The sequence below is a fragment of the Camelus bactrianus genome, chromosome 15 (genome assembly GCF_048773025.1).
Source record: "Camelus bactrianus isolate YW-2024 breed Bactrian camel chromosome 15, ASM4877302v1, whole genome shotgun sequence".
NCBI lineage: Eukaryota > Metazoa > Chordata > Mammalia > Artiodactyla > Camelidae > Camelus > Camelus bactrianus.
This window is the reverse complement of record NC_133553.1, coordinates 54839343-54859490: the sequence shown is the minus strand read 5'-3', so window position 1 is coordinate 54859490 and position 20148 is coordinate 54839343. Positions and strand designations below refer to the sequence as shown.

Sequence of the window (20148 nt, the reverse complement as noted above, 5' to 3'; positions counted from 1 at the left end):
AGGAATAATTTTATAATCTATTCAATCATGTTAATGTGATGTTTAAACAGAGTAGCATATATGAAGCCTTGAGCACAAGGCTTCAAACAGATAAGACCTCAATAAATGTTTACCTGTACTTTTAGTTAATTTTTAGACATCAAGGTTCTGAACTATACAAATAGAAAGAGAAGAAAATGGGTTAGGTAGGAAAAGCAGTGATGGGGTAGAATTCATGGGATTTGGAAATTCATTTGATCATTAAATGTAGATCAAACTGGGTCAAAAGACCCCAGTTGGAGAAGTTATCAAAAACTGACCATTTTAAGAAACCATAACAAAAACTGAACATTGTGAGAAGTTAACAAAAGCTGAACATTTTAAGAAATCACAACTATGAGGATTGGATTGCTTCTATTCAAAATTAGAAAGGGAGGTTCCAAAAAAAAAAAAAAAAGATTTCTCTGAATTGACAAAGATTTTTAAAACTTAAATTTATGAATTAAAATATATATTTTTGTGAACAGAATTGTTTTTAAATTGTTTGCTTCAAATTTGAGGAAACAATCAGGCATTTGACTTTTTTCCATCTGAGCTAAAAATCTTAAACAAAAGTTAATCCTTTCAACATGCCTATGGACGCTGAATGAGCATTCGGTACTTAGTGCAACAGCATAGACTAGTGGTGGGAAGGAAGATTGTAAGCAGGAGGCATGGACATCACTTTTTATCATACCGCTTTTCAGTTTTAGGCTTCAATTAGAACAAAATGATCTATAGCTGTGGAAACAGACTATTTGACAACTAAAAAAATTAGCTTATGGGATAGTTATTTTAGTAACTTAAGGCTTATTTATTAACAACTAAGATATTTGAAAAGTGCTTTCCTTTTTGACTGTTATAGTAAGTAGCTTAATAGCAATGATCACATACACAAATCCTTAAAAAAGTACTTCTTTTTCTCCCGTTGAAAACTTCAGCTATTATAAAGAAGTCATGTATGAAAACTTCAGTTTTTAATTTGTACCAAGGGGGTTAATGGTGTCACTTCCTTGTATTGAACTTCCTTATCCAAATGGGTGCTATGTATCAGTCACTGAACATTTGTGTGTGCTCTACACACTACAGAGGGAAACAAAATGAACTGAGACCCAGATTCTGAATTTAGAAGTTTATAATCAAACATGTCTATAACTCATACAATATGGACTAAAGAAATAAGTGCTATTTTACCACTCTAAAGAGCCATGGAAGCACAGAGGATAAACGGGTTCATTAAACTCCTTTGTAGAGGGAGAAATCTCTGCAGGATTCAGTACTCAAAATATTACCTAGCACAGAGTGGACTTTCAGAAATATTTACTTACTAAATTAATACTCTATAAATAAATTAATTACCCCAGATTTTTGGTTTAAAACAACTATTGCTTTGTTATTTCTCATGGTTCCTGTGGTTGGATTTAGAAGGGGTTCAGCTGGGTGGTTGTGGCTCAGTGCCTTTCCTGGGGCTGCAGTTAGGCAGGGGCTAGAGTTATTATTGGAGCAAGCAGCTGGGGGCTGCCTAGACATCTCTTTTCTTGTGGTCCAGGGCCTCCCTGTGGTTTCTCCTTTTGGGTGGGTTTAGGTTTCCTCATAGCATGGTAGCCTTTGGGCTTTGTACAGAATTTCCACAAGTATTTTAGTTAACTAAGCAGAAGCTTCGTGGCCCTTAATGATCTAGCCACAAAAATCAGTAGCTTCATAAATGCCATAACCTGTTAGTCAAAAAAGTCATGGAGCCAGCCCATTTTAAAGGGAGGGCAACAGACCTCAGCTTTTGATGTGAACAGTATTAAAACCTCATTTAAGAAGGGAGGAGGTAGTGTCATGGCCATCTGTAGAAAACTAAATCACCATAATGATGCTGATGTTAGTTTTAAGAATAATGTTCTTATACAACATTCCATGTTGCCTTTTTTTTTTTTGAATATGTCATGAAATCTGAAAAAAAATTCAGAAGATTTGGAATCAGAAGTCAGCATAGATTATTTATGAACCCCTTAATTTCTACTCAGTTTTGTATAGTAGTTCTCCTAAATTCATATCTTTTCATGTGTCAATTCCCCTTTTAGACCGTCTATAAGCTGTGTGCTAAACATTTGCAAATGATACAACATATTTAATTTAGTCACTCCAACCCAAAATTAATCTATCAAATCAATTCTTTGGTATCATATAACAACAACAACAACCAAACTGAAACAAAGACAAACAAGCATACACACAACGCAAGCAATCCCTAAAAGCAAACCAAGACAAAAACTTACCACATCAATATTTCAGTTTTCACTTGTCAACAAGTTGCTTTCATATGGCATAGAAAACAGAGTCTTATTTGATAAAGATTATGTCTCAGATTTGATTTTACCAAAATGTTGCATGAGGGTTACAACTAAATGGGTTTTGTTTTATTTCACAGGCAAAGAATCTCTCTCCACGAGTTTTGTGAGATACATGAATTATTTCAGGCCAACATGATTCTACTTGGTGCCCCAGAGAAGCTTAATTCACTTCTTGTCATTTTGTATGCACCAATACCAAGAGAGAGTAAAAACACTGAAAGCCTGTAGTATAAACTGCAAAGCCCCTAATGACTGAGAGGATTGTGGTAATTGTCTCCTGACCATGTGACCATGAAAGCCATTCAGTGGAAAATGTGAAATAACAGATGTTCCAGTAATGTCCTCTGATTTCTGGAACTTACAGCTCACAAAGGGAAATGTCAAGCCCTTTCTGTATGTCTATTATTATTTTTTTAAACGAGAAAGGTAAGAGAGCATGCTTTCAAGGTGGACTCCATGATACTCTGAAGTATAAAAAATTTCATTACTAAAAAAACCCACTTTTAATATTTTCTCTTTAAAAATTAAGTACCACACTTAAAACTTAAAGGTTTTTATATGCTATGATTTGATTAGCATTTTAGGACAGGGAAGTAGTCTGAAAAGAAAATATTTTGCTCTAAGTTTACCTTTATTACTGTAGTTACAGGGAACGCTGATTATTAAAGGGAATATTCTGAAAATAGCATGTGAATGTAGACACAGCTGATAAATAAAACAAAATTTTATTTAAGCCGTCATTAAAATATTTAAACATGCACTAATGTTTAAGGTATAATATTGCTAGTGGAGTCTGAAGGTTGTTGTTTGCTGCTGAGGAACTGGATGCTGATTTTATTCTCAAGAGGTTTTTTTTTTGTTGTTGTTGTTGTTATAAATATCTCATAGCATCACAAGAAATAATAGCTCAGCATCTATCTCTTCGGCTGCAAATACCTTTTCAGTTCATTCATCTCCTTCATGTGTTCTGAGCTGCTAGATTCAGACCTGGGGAGAAATATTTTTTTGTTTTTCTACAGTATTTCTTGCTTTGTTTTAGTTACCTCAATAACTCTTTCCCTTCGTTCTACTTTGGAAGGCATAGCCATTAAAGAAGTTCACAACTTATATTTTCTGTCTGAGAACCAGAAAAGTTTCTCAGCATTTTCTCAAAGGCACATGGGTAACCTTATCACTTACAAAATTCAGGCATAAACTCCCTAATGTTTTAGCTAAAAATGAGTATCTGATTCCTTTCCCATGTAACATTCTGAGTAACAATGCTGGGTATAGAGAATCATGTAAAATAGAATGATAATTAAAATATTTGTTCTGGTTCATTCTATTGGTACTGTTTTTTCTCCCCTTTAAGAGATCTTAAATGCTTTCATTTTCAATATTAAAAATCTGAATTTTTAATATTAAAACTGCTAATTTTAAAAATGACAGAAAAAAACCCCAAGGTATCATCTGCAGGGAAACCCATCCTCTCCTCCTACACACACACACACACTTGGGCCCTAGACTGTGGGTGGGGACCCTCTCCAGGAGTGCCAAAACAGTTTTAAAATGACTGTCCAGCCAGTACAGGCATTAGAAAAATTGTCTTTGCAAAGGGAGGTGGGAAAGGGCAGTGTGTGGAGTGGGAGGTGGCATGGGCTGCTAACCTCACCTGTCCTCTCCCCTCGGTACCTGGGCTCCAGAGTAGCCAACTGCCTGTAGGAAGGGCCAGTCTGAATCTGCCTCAGAGGCTCTGGGCTGAGTCCACACTCTGGAGCCAGGGTTGGCAGGTTCCACTAAAGCCTGCAAGTTAGCAGGTATGTGTCCACGTGAAGGGCCAGACAAGAGCCAGGGGTCCTTGATCCCAGATCCAAGCAGAGCAGTTGGTGGCCAGGTTGCTAGCCTTCCTTATTTGATCAGGATGGCTAACACTAAAGCCTTGTCTTCTGCCAGCGTTCTCAGGTTCTTCTCAGATTCTCTGCAGAGCTCAGAAAATCCTTCACCACGACATCCCCTGATGTGTGCAGCGTAGCGCTGTCAACTGGTGGCCACGTTGGAGGACATGGGTGAGAACATGGCTCAGGAGGCTCTAAAGTGTTAGCTACTTTGCTGCAGGCAGAATCAGGGCATCCACTGCAGCTTCCTGGGGCCAGGATGATGCCTGGGTTCCCATTAGCCTGGCCCAGCTTCAGCAATTCTGGGAGACTTAGCTGGCACATGAGGCATTACGGCGCCAGCTAACGTCCAGAAAGCTGGGTGGCTCTGTGACGTTCTGGACACTTTGGGAGAAGCGTTCAACTCCGATGGGGAAATCAGGCAAAGGCCTTGGCAGTGGCACCTTAAGACCCAGGAGGTGATTCTGAGGAAGTCCTCCTACCAGCTATAGAAGTAGTACACCTGGGGCTGCAGGCCAGGCACCGAGAAGATGTGGTCATTGCCCAGTTCACGGAGGCAGGCCAGGCAGGCCCTGGCATAGTCCCTGCAAGCCACACTGGCAACTGTGACCAATGCTACCTTGCGCATGCAACACTCCTCCTGGGCCATCATCTTAAACTTGGCTTGGCACTCACCGTGGGCAGCGTGAACACCTTAACCTGCTCCACAGGTGCGTTGAGCCCTGTGTGACGGCCCTTCAAGTCCTGCACCTGCGCCGCGGCCTGTGAAGCCTCGTACATAGGTCAGGCCAAGAGCGGCTGCGCGCGAACAACGCGGGACTGAACGCAGGCGCGCTCGGGACGTCAGCCCCGCCTCCGTGCGCCAGCGCCGCCTCCTCCTCAGATGCCTCCCCCGTACGGCCAGAGAGCGTCCACACGCCGCCGAGCCCGCGTTGGAGCTCTTCCGGGTGCGCAGGAAAGACCAAAGCAGCGACTCTGTGAGTGACTTCACCCTGGAGAGGGGCCCCTGCATGGCCAGGGAGTCATTGGTGTGAAGGGTGTGCTTGGCCAGACCAGGGCTCTCGCGCCAGCGGACAAAGAGGCCAAAGCTGTGACTGGTGCCATAGGCCACGAAGCTGCGCTCGGAGTGTTGAGAGACCACAGAGACAGCGGGGCGACAGGCACTGAACCAGCACACCACATAGGCTGGAAGCCAGAGGCGAGGGCAGCCTCTGACTCCTTCCACGTGAAGCCCTCACGGTACTGGAGGAAGGCCCGCTGGCCGTGCTTACCGCCTGCTCCGAAGGCTCCCAGCTCAACTCCGGCACCGGCACCTGACCTGCAGTGCCGGCTGCCACCATTTGGGCTATGTGCTCGCAGAGCGCCACCTTCTGCTCACCGGGCAGAGGATCATCGCTGCAGGGGTAGAAGTAGCCCATCTTGCAGAAGGGTAACCAATGGTCCCTCCGCGGCCTGAGCCAGGCTGTTGGTGTGCCTGGAGTGTCTCTGAAGAGGCCAGCAGTGCTCAGCTTGCAGGATGGCTAGGGTGCCACACCGGAGGCGTCCCAGAACCGCACAATGCTGTCTTCATGGCCAGTCAGCAGCAGCCTTTGCTGCGATGGCTCCCAGGCTGAGTTCTGGTATCAGTGATGGGCCAGCTCGGGCGTTGTGCAGGAGACTGGCTGGGAGCTCTGCTGCTCGCTGGCGCTCACGATGCAGACCCATGGCTTGGCGGGGACATTGGCGACGTGGGCTGAACAGGTAATAGTGGATAGAAACACTTTGTCTTAATGCTGACTGCATGCGAGAGAATTTTTTTTCTAACCCTTAAGCATGCCTTTTCACAATGCATGACTAAACAGCCGCATCCAAACACGCTGGGCCACTCAGTGAGCAGGTGGGCGTGTTCTTTATTTGAAACAGAAGTTAGGTATGGAGAAAGGTGGAGGAATTAGAGTATTAAAGATGGATTCTACCTGGGCTATCTGTACTGAAACATCTCTTAGTTCAATATTGTTGTATCTACCAATTGCAATTTCTAAGTCATTTTCTCATTGAAGGAGCAGTTGAGCAGGTGTAGCTAAAAGTGTCTTTAATCACTTCTGCCTTAATTTGAGAGTTTTGCAAACCATTGAAATTTGATTTTAGAATCTCATTTAGTAAGCTAAAAAAAAAAAAAAAAGGAAGGCAAACTGGAGTTTTTGGTTTTGCTTTTACACCTGGTAATACAGTTAGGGCATTTAAAACCAAAGGGAAGTGATCACTGTGAAGAAAATTATGACAGTTCTAACGTTTAATAGATTAAAAGGTTTTATATATATTATCTAATTCCTCTCAGTAATTGTGAAAATAAGAGAGACGTAAATGTTGCTATTTGCATTTTATCCCAAAGTCAATAGTCTTAAATTATTAAAGAATATATATAATATATATTTTACATGCAAACACATATAATGTGTATACACACAGAATGAGAATAGCTTAGTTTTCGCAGTTATTCAACTTTATCATCAATGGTTTCCTTCAAGGGTGTCTTTCATGTAAGTGTTCTAGAATGCTGTTTCCCATCTCATTTATTATTTAGTTGCCCTGTTTTATTCTTTGTTTCAATTGCGTAATGTTAAGGCATTGATGGTCCAGTACATAAACAAACTGACCAGAGGGGCTAGAAAAGACACGATGAGACTCATAACAAAACCCTTCTTAACTGACATTTCCCTTAAGAACACAACCTGCCAAAAAGCTGGTATTGAATCAAGAGTATATCACCAAATGGAGGTTTGAAATTGACCACCCCAGCACACACACACAACTTCTTAGAGTTGACATCTGTGTTCTATTTAGGTTCCTAGACATTGTCACTGACCTCACCATTGAGCAAATATTAGTACATCTGCTTTGCAAGAAAGCTCCCTTTGAATTACAAATATTACACTATAATTTCTAAGTTAGTGCAATAATCCATAAACATTAGGATTGCTCCCACACTATGCCAAGCGTACAAAATAAATTGAGTCACAAAATATTTGCTCCAAAGCCAAGCCCATCCTTCACATGAACAGTTTTCAAAACTGATGCAGACACACTAATGAGCAAGACTGCTGCTGATTTTTAGAACTTTTTCCTGCCCTTTGAAACCATTCTTCAGCATTAGGTTCAGGTACTACAGTGAACTGAACACAAAGCTTACATTGAACACATGCAAATAGATGTGTTTTCAGTAAATATATTGAAAGAGTATACCAGAGGAAATTTCACATTACTTAATATTGTGAGCTTGAATTTTTACTTTCTTATATATACGAGTGCATACACACACGAGTGCAGACACACATACCCCTGCTGGTACACACTTGCCTTGTCATCAGTGAAAATGGGCTGACGTTCTGGATTCAATGACTTTCAGTGGCAAAGCCTAACCAAAACTTTTCAGGAATTTTAAAAGTCTATCTTTTAGGGTCTCCACTCTTTCCTATCAGATTTCTTTCTGAGTAGGTTCCCTTTTGATGATCAGGATCCACATTAAGGAACATATTCACTATTCAGTAGATGTCAACATCTGTTTTAGTTTTATTTTTTAGCAGCAGAACAGCCCAGATTTTCTTTGTAATTTATTTTTGGTATCAGCATCATTCCATTTTCTCCATGCTGCCCTCCTGAAGTACATTTAAATCTTCCTTAAAATACAGTGAGCACTCTACTAGAGAATGCCTAACTTTTAGCTTGTTTGATTTGAAATGCATAGCTTGAGCAATCCATCTCAATATAATATTTGTTTTCATCACTGAAGCTCTATGTTGAGAAGAGATCTCAGAAGTTTGCTTTTTAGGATAACTTCCTAGACTGTCACATTTCTACTTAGGACTCATTGCCTTCTAATTGGTGTAACTTTCATACAATTTAAATTTTCTTCATTTTACTGTATTAGGGAATAGCATGAGATGATTCTAGGTTCCCAAATTCTCTATATTTAATGGATTAAGAAAAAGAAATGCAGTTTCAAACTAGAGGCTCAGGATGAAATAGAGGACAGGGAAGTGAAAGAATCAATGTGTGGTGTTAGCGGTGGTGGGTGGGGAATGGCTAAGCAGTGCTGCCAAAGGACATCTCACGTCTAAAAGCAAGACCACTGATAATTTTACAGAGACTGTTGCATGGATGCTTCTCTAAATGCCTCTCTATTCTTTCCCAATTAAGTTTATATCAAGTCCAGGAGGAGAGTAGATGTTGATTTTCTTGGGGAGCCAATCCATCATTGCTCTGTGAGTGCCAGATTAGGTGGTGTTTGGATTCCAGTATTGCAAACATAACATCACTTGGTTACTTCCTCCCAAGTAATCCAGTAGGTAACATGTCTTATAACAGGGATAGTTTTTAAAGAAAACAAGAAAACAACTGTGGGAGTAAATGTGTTGTCCTAATTGACAGGTGTTTTGACCGCTAAACCACTTTTACATTCTTAAGCTGACATATTTAGATGTGTGTGTGTGTTTTATCAGTCTTCAGTGCTGCACTGCCTGCTAATTTAGTTCAGTCTACAATCTTGGAAATGACTTCTTTCATTCCTAGATCCACGTCATTACTGTGAATAATTAAAAAGCAGTGTTCTACCCTGTTGGTAACTTCTTTCCACTTTGAAATAATTCCATTCCCTGGCATTATTGCGGTGATCACGCCTGACCCTTCATCCAATTTGCGGGCTCTTTTGCCAGCTCTCTGCCTATGGTGGGTCTGCCCTTAAAGCACTTTCCTTGTTGAAGTGTTTTCTGACAATACAAGTATAATATTAACTATGTATGCAGTTCCTTACCGTATTCCTTCTTTGTGCCAATTAGTCTTTTGTGTCTATTTTTTTCCTAAATCACACAGGCTTTCTCCTCCAGCAAAACTGAACACGTGCAGCAGTTAGTGTCCTGCCCCAAATGTTCTCTCACTAGTCTCTCAAGGTGCAAGCTTAGTGCTAGACGTTCCTTTTTCACACTGCTTAGAAATTCTGTGATGTTCATTGTCTGTGTTATTTCCAGAAGATGCCCAGCAAATTTTGCTGAATTGAAATATGTATTTCTTTCATTAAATATAAGCTCCTTGGGGACAGGGACTGTGCCTTAATGCAACTTGCAGTGTACATTTGGTATTAGATGTTTTAAAAACCTATTTTTTTTTATTGGCAGATTGATTTGTTAAACTATTTTGCTTGAGTTTCTCTCTTTTTTCAAGAAAGGTCAGAGTTTTGATTTGTCTAAACTCTTGCAAGTCCTTATTTCAGAGAGTAGTTCCTTAAAGGAACTCAGCTATTTCTCTATTGGTCACTATCCAATTTCTGGTGCCTCTAGGTTTTGCTGTGTGTATCTTATGGGGGAAAAAGTATTTGTCCAGTTGGCTTCTTTGTAGGAATAACTGAAAGGGCAATAATTTGGCATTCGTTAGTTTTTAAAAAATGGAAGGAAGGGGAGGCTTTTAATTGTATGGGAAATTTAATTAGATTTAGACTAATTAAATTCATTTTTTATATTAACATGTTCACAAATATTATTGCATCTCGTTAGATTTCATTCTTTTAGCCTTACTGAACAATATTCAGTAGTAGTTTCAGATTACAATAAGTTCATTATGAAGATAAGGTGGAATTAGTGTAGGAAGCTCAGCTGGTTGAAGGGGTCTGTACTTTAATTACTGCAGAGGGTGTGCATATTAATTACAACACAAGTGATATTTACTGTACCTCAGGAACATATGACAGGGTAAAGATACTGACAGCACCAGCTAATAAACTCTGTATGATAATGAGGAGAAAAGACCATAAAAATAGAAGGAAATAAAATTATTCATAAAGTATATTGATCCCAAAGTAAAGACATTAAGCTCTGATGAAGGGCAACAAAAGGGAAGCTCCTCACTTTATCAAACAAATAACCAAAGTAGAGAAATGTTAGCAGGGAGACAGATTGTCATTATACTGGTCACATGATCGCACTCCAGAGAGTACACAGGAGCCATAAAGTGGGAGATTTTTAATAAATCAGCAGAAAGCCATACTGTCACCTGCAGGAATCGAGGTCGCGGTGGCTAAGGACAGCTTCTTAGAGTGGAGAAGTCGGATATGCTGCAGTACAAATGGGGAGGAACCACATGCGCACAGAATGTGGTTCAAGAGCCACTGTCCCCTCTTGGAAAAGCGAGGGGCCACCTAGGAATACTGTGAGAGTAGCTCTCAGGAGTAACCCAGAGACCATCAGCCACTTTCCCTTGTGGTTTGAATTCACCAGCTATGATTTTGAGGTGGTGAAGGGAAACAGGTGGGGGTTGCTTGGATAATTGTTCCCAGGAAATGCTCATTTACACCAAGATCCTGTCAGAATCTATACAGCTCAAAGGAAAGTTCAAATTTTGGCCTGGAGTGACTAAATCTGAGGTTTTATTTCTTTTGTTTTTTTATGTAGGCCTTCCAAAGGAATGGTCATTTTTTAAAACAATTATTTAATCAACGACTAACGTTTATAAACAAGCTCATTTTAGAAAAAAAATTGGCTAACATGCTAATTCTTCATATGCATCAAAATATTGAATGTAGCCAGGTTTTTGTGAGGTATGTATTTGTTATCTTGGAGTTTATTAGCCAAAATCTGCCACAGATACTGCTTATGGTTGACTTATCATGGAGCAAAAGGACATTAGTTACCTGTTTATCGTAACACATGAAATAATGATGTGGACCAAACCCTTTGAATCACTTTAAGTTGATTTTATGAGTAAAACATTTTTTGTGGGTGTATGTATAAATAGTGATTTTACTATATGTTGGAAATATGTGATATAGATTTGTATGTGTGAACGTGAATGTAGCTATAACAGAATATGCAGTTCTGGTTAAAACCCCTCAACAGAGTAGCAGTGAGCCCAGAGACAGTGAAGAGAGGGGCACACTTAGGGCAGCGTGTCCTCTGGGCCCGCAAGGTGGTAATATATCAGAGTGTCTGCAGACAGAAAACAAAGCAGGAGAGTCCTTATTTTGGTTGAAATCCATAAGATCGTGAATTGAAAGGATTAGACATCAAATTCTAGAATGAAATTATGGAAAAATCTCTTTGCAACTTGGGCAAGACAAATAAAAGGAATAACCAGTTCACTCAGATCGGAAGTATTTTAGTTTATGCAATCCTGGAGCAGAAGAGAAGAGAGCCGTGGACGCCGTCAAGAGGTAGTGGTGCCAGTGCTGGTTTCCCATTTGTCCCTCTGCCCTTTTCAGGGCCTTACTCTTGGCTATCCCTAATAATCCAGGGCTTTCATGCTAGCGTTTCTTTCCTTTGGTGATGGGGTTGAAGGGTTATTTTACTCACATTAAGGTGAACTATATCCAGGAATATTTTTATTTTAAGAAAACAATGCTTCATGTACGCTCACATGTTATAACTTGACTATAAATGAAGTAGTTATATGTGAGCATAAGGAGCCATCTGAAATTACTCAAATGTATTAAATCGTTATGAATATGACCTGCATGAAAGGTCAAACATAGAGCAAGGGGAAAAGAGGTGATAATTCAAGTTTTAAAGTTGTTACTTTTGGGAAATGGGTTATTTTACCCCAAATATGTGTGATATTACAATATTAAGGCACCAGGTCTGGAGGATTGTTGGGTACCTGGAACGTGGGGAGTATGTGTTTGATAGTTATTGGCTGAATGAATAAACAAATGATTGGATGATTGAATGAGTCCACCTCAGGTCATGTTTCACCAGTCCCTGAAAATGACTGGCAGTTTCTTCTGTGTCTAGTAAACTGGGTAACAGCTAGAACACTGGCATTTGGCTTTTTATGCTCAGAGTCCCTCACTACAGTGTCTCTGTCATCACCCGAGATGTAAATGCTGGCTAGAGGATTACCGCTGTGGAGTGGCTGGGCCCTTCTGTGTTTGAATGTAAAGGACATGGGTCATAATGGGAGACTAATGCACTTGTGTTGAAATCTGGAATATGAAGTTGTCTGCAGTTCACCCCATTGGGAGGTTCAAACAGTTTCACGATAAATATAAATAGCTTTAGCAGACTTTCAATTATTAAGATGTTGATGTCTGTTTTTGTTCAAAATATTCTACCCTTGGAAACAAAAGAATGGTTTAGGTGCATACCAGTTATATGTACAAGCTTCTTGGGAACAGATGGGAAATTCTAAGCTTATGACCCTTATCAACCAGGATTTAGTCTGGGCTTAGTTGAGTATAATTCTGATTTTCTGTTCGTGATTTATGGATTTCTGTTATGACATTACTTCTTTTTTTTTGGTTTTATTTTTCCTGGTCCCTCTCACAGGGTTCATGCCGCTCTTGTGCCATCTCATTGCCCTTAGCTTTGCCTCTTTCCTTGTGTATGTTGCTACAGTGATCTATAGTTCACTGTTCATCATTGTTTTTCATCCTTCTCCCATCTAATTTGGTCCTGATACTCTATTTCTGCAATTGATACTTTCTCTTTTCCATGTTCTTACCGTACGGGCTAATTTTTGAACTTACCTTCTAGAACTGCTCTTCTCTTCTCCAGCAGAGAAAGCGTTGAGTTTGTTGAGAAACTATCTTAGGGACATCTATCAATGTCCATTTAAGAAAGAAGGGCAGTCCTTATCTTCCTCCACTTATTTCTTCCTTGAATTAGGAGGAGATAAAGAATATTTGATGCAGATATTAAGTAGACATGGATTCTGAGGTTCAACATGTAGAAAGCAGAGGATTTAGTAGTTAAAGTAGCAGTGAGGCAAAATGGGTTGTATCATCTAAAGACTGGGATAACAGTCTATATCCTCAAGTTAAGGAATCGTTATTTTTACATTTGGAATAAGTACATGGGCGTTCTCACCACAGTGTGTTGGTTGAAATTAAATATTTAAGTTTAAACACAATAAGAGACCTTTAAAATATGTTATTACATTGGACCCAATGTGCTTTGTCATCACTACAGTTACAGGGAGCCACAAAATTCTTATATTTCAACTACACAGAACATCTTGTTGATCCTCAATGCATTGATGTGAAACTTAGGGAAAGTCCCCAAGGCCTTTGAACCTTCGCACAGAGTTTAAATCCTTTCAGCACCTCAAGCTCCAAGCTGTTTCATAGATTACAGTTTTAGAAGGTTAAGTTTCTGTTAGAAACAAATTTTTGTTTGTGTACATTGATAATTAGAAAAAAAGTATTTCATAAAAATCTGAGGAGGTAAGATTGAATAGATAATTAAAAATTACAGCATTCTAATCAATAAAAGAGATGGATATGATGGTTCTTGCCATTCTGTTTCTTGGACCTTGTAAATCTTCATAAATCCTTTTTCCTTTTTTTTAGAAAAGAATTATGTAGACTCATTACTACAATGTGGGAGTCATAGTCAAGGTTTTCTATTAAGTCTTAGGTTGTGCAGCTCCAAAGAGTGTAAAATAATAATTCATTGAGAAACCTCAAAAGTGCCTCATAGAATATTCGTATTAATAGAAATAGAGGAACAGAAAAGGCAGCCTGTGATGGAAAATTCACAGATCTCTTAGAAATCGTCAAACTGTTCACCATCACTAGGAATTATTGAGAAGAGGGAAGGTGCTGTGCTTGTGTTTCATTTAACAATAACAAATACCAAAGCAAAACTGTTTGTTTCCGTTTGGGAAAGAGTGTTTTTTCAGTTACCTTTTCGGAAACAATCCCCACCCTCTGTTCCCTCATTCCTATTACAATTAGTCATTACCTACTGTTGCTTGCGATTTGTTGGCAATCTCTAACTGCAATCTGTTGCTCTGGGACAGATCGATTATTTTATCCCAGACTCATTCCTGAATTCAGCCAAAATTAAAAAGTATGTATATATGTGTATACATATATATATATATGTATCTATACACACACACACATATTCTAATTCACATTCTTGTGGCTACTGTAGTACATCATTCTTTAAAAAGGTGCTCTTAAGGGAGACCATTCATGAACCTTGCATGTGTATAACAGGAGTGAACAATATTAAGTGACCTCTTATGCAGAATGGGTTCAGAATCCACGTGTGTAGTATTGAAATATATTTATTTACTATCGTCACTTTTAAAGGAGATAATTTCAGGGCAATATTTTAATTAGAGGAGAGGAGTTGCTGCCGAGCCTACTGAAGAGAATTTTTAGAAATCTTGCTGTTTATACCCACACACATATAGATGTGTATCCATACCACTGTGTTTAAATAATCCCAGTAAGATTCATATTGCTCGGGTTTTTCAGAAAAAAGAAATTATAGTTTTGTTGCAATCAATTTAACAGTCAGAGCTTTTGGTGTAGCAAAATATATGCTTCGTAACCCTTCAAAATTTATGAAGTTTGTGCATATAGATATATGTGTATATTTTGAAGTGATACGCATGTTGAATTTTTTCCTCACTTAAAACCATGCTGCATAATTGATTGGAAGAGTTACTCTCGTCACAATCTATTTTTTGCAGCAAAGCACAGGCTATTTGAGATGCTTGGGATTTTTTTTTTTTTTCTTAAATGCTTTATTGCAAGGAAAGGAAAAACTAGTCATTATATGGTAAGATACTATTCATCATTGATTTGTTCTGAACAATGCTGAATTAAGTAACATTATTGCATGGCAAGATAAATATGTCAAAAACCATTTTCTCCATTAGCCTTTGGCGTTGCTGTTGTCTGACTCAAGTGAGACTGTATTTGGTGAAACACACTCACCTACTCATTGACATTTTAAAAATACATAGTCCCTTAAGTTTGCTACCTTACAGATCCAAAGAAAACTTGCTTCTCAACATTTGTGTATAATAAGGTTGCCTCAGTCACAAGGCCAAGGCCACAAGAGTTGCCAAATAAGGAAAATTGATGGGCTAGTGAGAAAAATGCCGCTGAACCAAAAGGCAGATGTTTTACTGTATATTAGACACTGGAAACACCCTCAGTCTGCCAGCATGCTTTTTCTCAGAGTATAAACTAGCCACCGTCTTGATTCCTGTTTCCATTTCAAGTTTTTAAAAGGGCCCACTTGTTTGGTTCCTGGAAAACTACCAGCTTTCCTCACTCTAAAAATAAGACAAGGTAGTCATTCATGAGAAATTACTCTAACCACTTGAGATATACTTAAATTTTTTTCTCAAGCTGAATTTGGAAGGATGCTACAGGTATTATGGTCATTTACAAATACATGTACATGACAGCTGATGCAGAATTTAAGTGTTATATCAATATACACCGGCCAAATGGGCTAGTAAATAGCATAGGCAGGACTAGGTTGCAAAATGCTTGTATTTTTAGCCTAATTACTTTTTTTTTAACCAAATCCTTTTATGAATAAAAGGAAAAGTCCTCAAATACAGAAATGTGGAAATCAAGGATTGAAAATATTACTTCAAGGAATATAGAAAGGGGCAGCTTTTTTATACTTTGTTTTGCATTATTACTGCCTTTGTAATCATTTAGTATACTTTTCCAAAATTATAAGGGTTTTTTTTCTTTACAGTTAATTTTTTTTTACAATTTTGTCATTTTACAGACCTAAGACTAGAAAAATTACTTAAGTCAATATGCTAATTCACTGAAATACTATGTAAGATTAAAGTCAACTTTTAACATATCATTGTACATAGACTATGAAGACATTATCAGATTATTTGGATTTCACTAGATCTGAATAAATATCAGAAAACACACAGAAACTAATTCAAATATATTTCTTTGTTCTGGTAAATTACTACATATGCCTTCTAGATCCTTAGTATCTGAGGTTCTATAAAAGGAGAAATTTTTTTTTTGCCCTCCCAGTGTGTTTTATCCACCATTTAAAAACACATTTGAAATATATTGCAATCGCTTGAGAAGTGACATAAATACATTTGGTGATTAATATTTATTTGATCAACTGTGAGTGCAACAATATGACTTCTAATCTGAAACCACACAAGCTTCCTTTACAGCAATCCTGCCTTTCAGAGCCTTTCACTTGCTGTATAACAGGCTGATCTTGGAAAGAAAATCTGTTCGATGTACTTTTCCCTACTCTTTTTCCAACTTCACTGTTGAAACAAGAGAGTGGGCATTTCGCCCTATTCCCAGGTGTGCCATCTTGAAACTTGTTAAAATGCATGAGGGGATGGGGGAACTTTTAAAGACTCGAGGCCCCTGGGTGATTCCTAGGAGCTTAGTCTGTTGAAACACATTCCAGGGTGTGTGTATTTGAAGGTCTACGTATACGTTATCCGCAGTGTATAAACATGCTCCCACACACATTCTGTAAACATGGCGGAGTAGATGTCAAGAAGACATCTCCCAATGTTAAATAATGATCCTGTTCTTTTCCGTATTATTATCCCTATGGTTTTATTTCTGTCCCCTGTGCTCATGGTGTCTTTTGTGGCACTTCAGCTGTGATGAGATGGGCGGGTGAGCTGCTTCCTCCAGAATTGACGCCAGCTGGTTTGGAAGACTGACAAACCCTCAACTCTCCCTCTATCCACCACGTTAGAGATTGACTTTATTATCCACTGTAACTCCATGCCATGCCCAGTCTCCAGTGGCTCAGAATGCAGGCATGTAGCACAGCCCCATTCACCATCGCACTTATTTTGAGTTAGTCATAACTTCAGGAATTGCCTTTTAACAACAACTACTAAAAAAGTGAGGGTCATCTACTTCTAATGCTGGAAACCCTGTGATAATCTGTTCCATGCATTCAAATGAAAATATGACTTCTTGGCAGAGAATAGCATTATAATGTAAAATCCCATATGCTGTTATACAGTATGTTGCAATCTGTTTTACGGCTGCCTCTATTCTAACGAGTGAATACTGCCAATAAAGCAATTGAAGATAACACTAATTGCTTATTTCTGTGATCCATAATTTTTATGGCTGCCTTATAGCTCTTTAGTCAAATAGATGCTTTCTGGCCTTTAAGATCTAGAACTCATGTACTGTAGCAGTTGAAACTGGAAATGTACATGCTGGCCTGAGAAGCTTTTCGGTATTTGATGAATAGGTTGCAGCAGAAAAATAATGGAAAGGTACGAAAAAAAATGTAGAAGCCTTAGGTTGTCTCTAACAGGTAAACACATGATTTTACCAATATTTAGGTAACTTCAAATAAATGCATAAACATATGGCTGTGTATGAAACCAAATTAGGCTGTTAGGTCTTTTTTGGCTTCATGCATTTTGGGGGGCCTGTTGAATGCAAAAGTGACCGAGGAAGACTTGGTGGTGTGTGTGCACAGCTAGTTGGAGATCAGTCTCTCTGTTTTATCTTGGGCTTTGCCATGTATCAACAATATGACTGTGTGATCTTGAGCCAGGGATTCAACTTCTCTGAGTTTAGGGTCCTCTTAGGAATCCCATGATGACTAAATGGATGGGAACACAGTCTGATGACTGTAAAGCACTATACCCATGTTAGTAATTGTCTCTGCTTGATGCCTGTTTGGGGCCATCATGACATGCTTTCCCGTGAATAATCTTGTAGACACCCCAAATTATACAGCCTTTGTCCAAGAATTTTTCCAGCCCTTTGCCGCTCAAAGTGTGGCAGCACCGGCCTCACCTCGGAGACGTAGAGATGCAGAATGCCTGGCCTGACTGCAGACCTGCTGATCACACTTTCTTTTATCAAAATCTCTAGGATATTAGTATGCACACTGAAGACTGAGAAATTCTGATCTAGTCAAACTTACTTCACAGATGAGAGCTGAGATTCAGCAAGGTGAAGTGATTCATAGGAGGTCCATAGTGGGTTCAGAGCTAAGCCTGGGTCTTCAGACCCTAAATATAATCCAAATATAATCTATTTTATAAACCTATTTTATAAACCTAATATAAAATAAAGGTTTAATTTTATCGTGTGACAGATTTCAGATTAACTCCATAGGCTCAAAAGTGGGCAACATATTTGAAGCTTAAAATAGTGTAAGTCAGAAAAGCCATCTGTTTCTGCTTTATTTGGTCAGATAGCAAAAATAAAAATCAAAGCAAACAATCAATAGGTTGTATTACTGAGCTTAAATTACATATATATATAGATAGTGTCTAGAATACCCAAAGAATTCTATTCATAAAGTTCAGTAGACAGTCTCAGAGTCTCGAATTGAAGAATTTAAGATATATGCCCTTAAATTCAAAGTTCATGTGCAAAGATCACAGTGTCCTAATATTCCATTTTTCTGTTTGTATCTGGCTTTCTAGCTATTATGTTCTCTTTGGTAGGAAAAAGAGATGATGCTTACATATAAATAAGTATTTATTTCCTCTGTTCCAACAGAAATATACAACGTGCTGTGTGCAAATAGAGGTGCAAAAGGATTTTACAAACAATAGCTTAAAAAGCTCACAACTCCCTAATGAGATACAACAGTAGTTCCAAAAAATACCCCAGATCAATTTAATCATATATATATCTACATATATATACACTATTTTGATAGTATATACTATTACTATTGGACACCGTGGCAATGTTTCTTACGTTTATTCAGAGCTGAGCATTGTGAACAACATATAAATTATTATCTCATTTAATCTTCTCCAAAACTCTGTGGGGTGCTGCTGTCCTCATTTTATAAGTGAAATGGTTGTGAGACGTCAAAAAAGGAACTTGCCTAGGGAAGTTCTTCCAAAACTGCTGGAAGATACAACAGAGGGAGAAGCCTCGCGAATGAGTTGTTTAAGTGAACCTTCCTAATTAATGCTGTGACTTGGGAGTAAAGCTTTTGAGTCCTAATTCCTTTCGTTCTGACTTCATTAGCGCTCTTCTCTAGATGTAAACCTCTACTGTAACTCCATGCCATGAGGTTGGGGTGGCGGTGACCTTCTCTCCCTTTTGCACCAAGCACAGGGATGAGCGGAAGAGCTGATGCCCCAGCTCCAAGGAGTCCGGGGCTGGAGGAGTCTGTAGTCAAGGAAGGAAGGAACCTTAAACTCATCTGCTCTTGGCAGTCAGACTGCTTCCCCAGAGATGCTGAGTCTAGGTTCTTGGTTCAGCAGCTCTTTCTCTCTATTGATGAGATGGACAACAAAGAAGGTTTCTAATAAAAACTCCAACAAACGTGTGAATGAAAAGTACTTTTCATACTTTCTTAATGAAATCAGCTGCACAGCCTGTCACAGAGAAATGAGTACTGAAGACAGAAGGAGGAGACAGAGCTCCCCAAAATGGTTCTACATACAGCTGTGGGAGCTTTATGATGGAAGGTGTGGAGCTGAAGAGAAATGCTTGAGAGAAAAGCAAGGAGCAAGAGGGAGAAAGAACCAGTAGAAGTAGTTAAGGGAGTCTAAGTAAAATAGTCATTAATAAGCACATAGCAAAATGATTGATCTGGAAAAAGAAATCACAGTCACACAAGCAAATGCACGAAGCTCACCTCCATTTTATAGGACACACTCGGCTCCAAGCTCATAGTCCATGTGTGGAATCTCTAAAGCTGTGCCTTGCCAAATGTTAACAGTTAGTGTTTGCTGAAACCTCATTATGAAAGGAATAGGATCAGAAAACAAGGAATATTGCAACCAGCTGTAACCTATAGCATTCAAGTATCTTGCTATAAAAGACAAACCCTGATTACTTAATTCCAACATTTTGCAACACCTCACAGAAAAAAAGAGAACCATTTTCCCTTGGATTTGTTATTTTCCTTTATATCAGAAGACTAGATTCCAGTTTTGACTACCTGATTTTTTTTTAAATACTGGAGTGGCGGGGGGATCAATTTAAATGTCTCTAGCCTCTGAACATATTATTTGAATATAGCACAGTATTTATAATATCCTATGTTATTAATGAAATTTTTCAGAGAAAAAGATTAGTGAATCATCCCTTGGATGCAAAAAAAAAAAAAGAAGTAACCTATCACAAAATTGTGATTTTTTAGAAGAAACCTCATGCAATGTGCAACCTGTCATGATTAGAGAAACGGAAT

The 20148-nt window shown here is 38.8% G+C and overlaps 1 pseudogene; it reads right to left on the bottom strand.

The window, feature by feature from the left end:
• Positions 1 to 4247: 4247 nt before the first annotated feature.
• LOC123615923 (lethal(2) giant larvae protein homolog 1 pseudogene) overlaps positions 4248 to 20148 on the bottom strand; it is a 100139-nt pseudogene continuing 84238 nt past the window's right edge.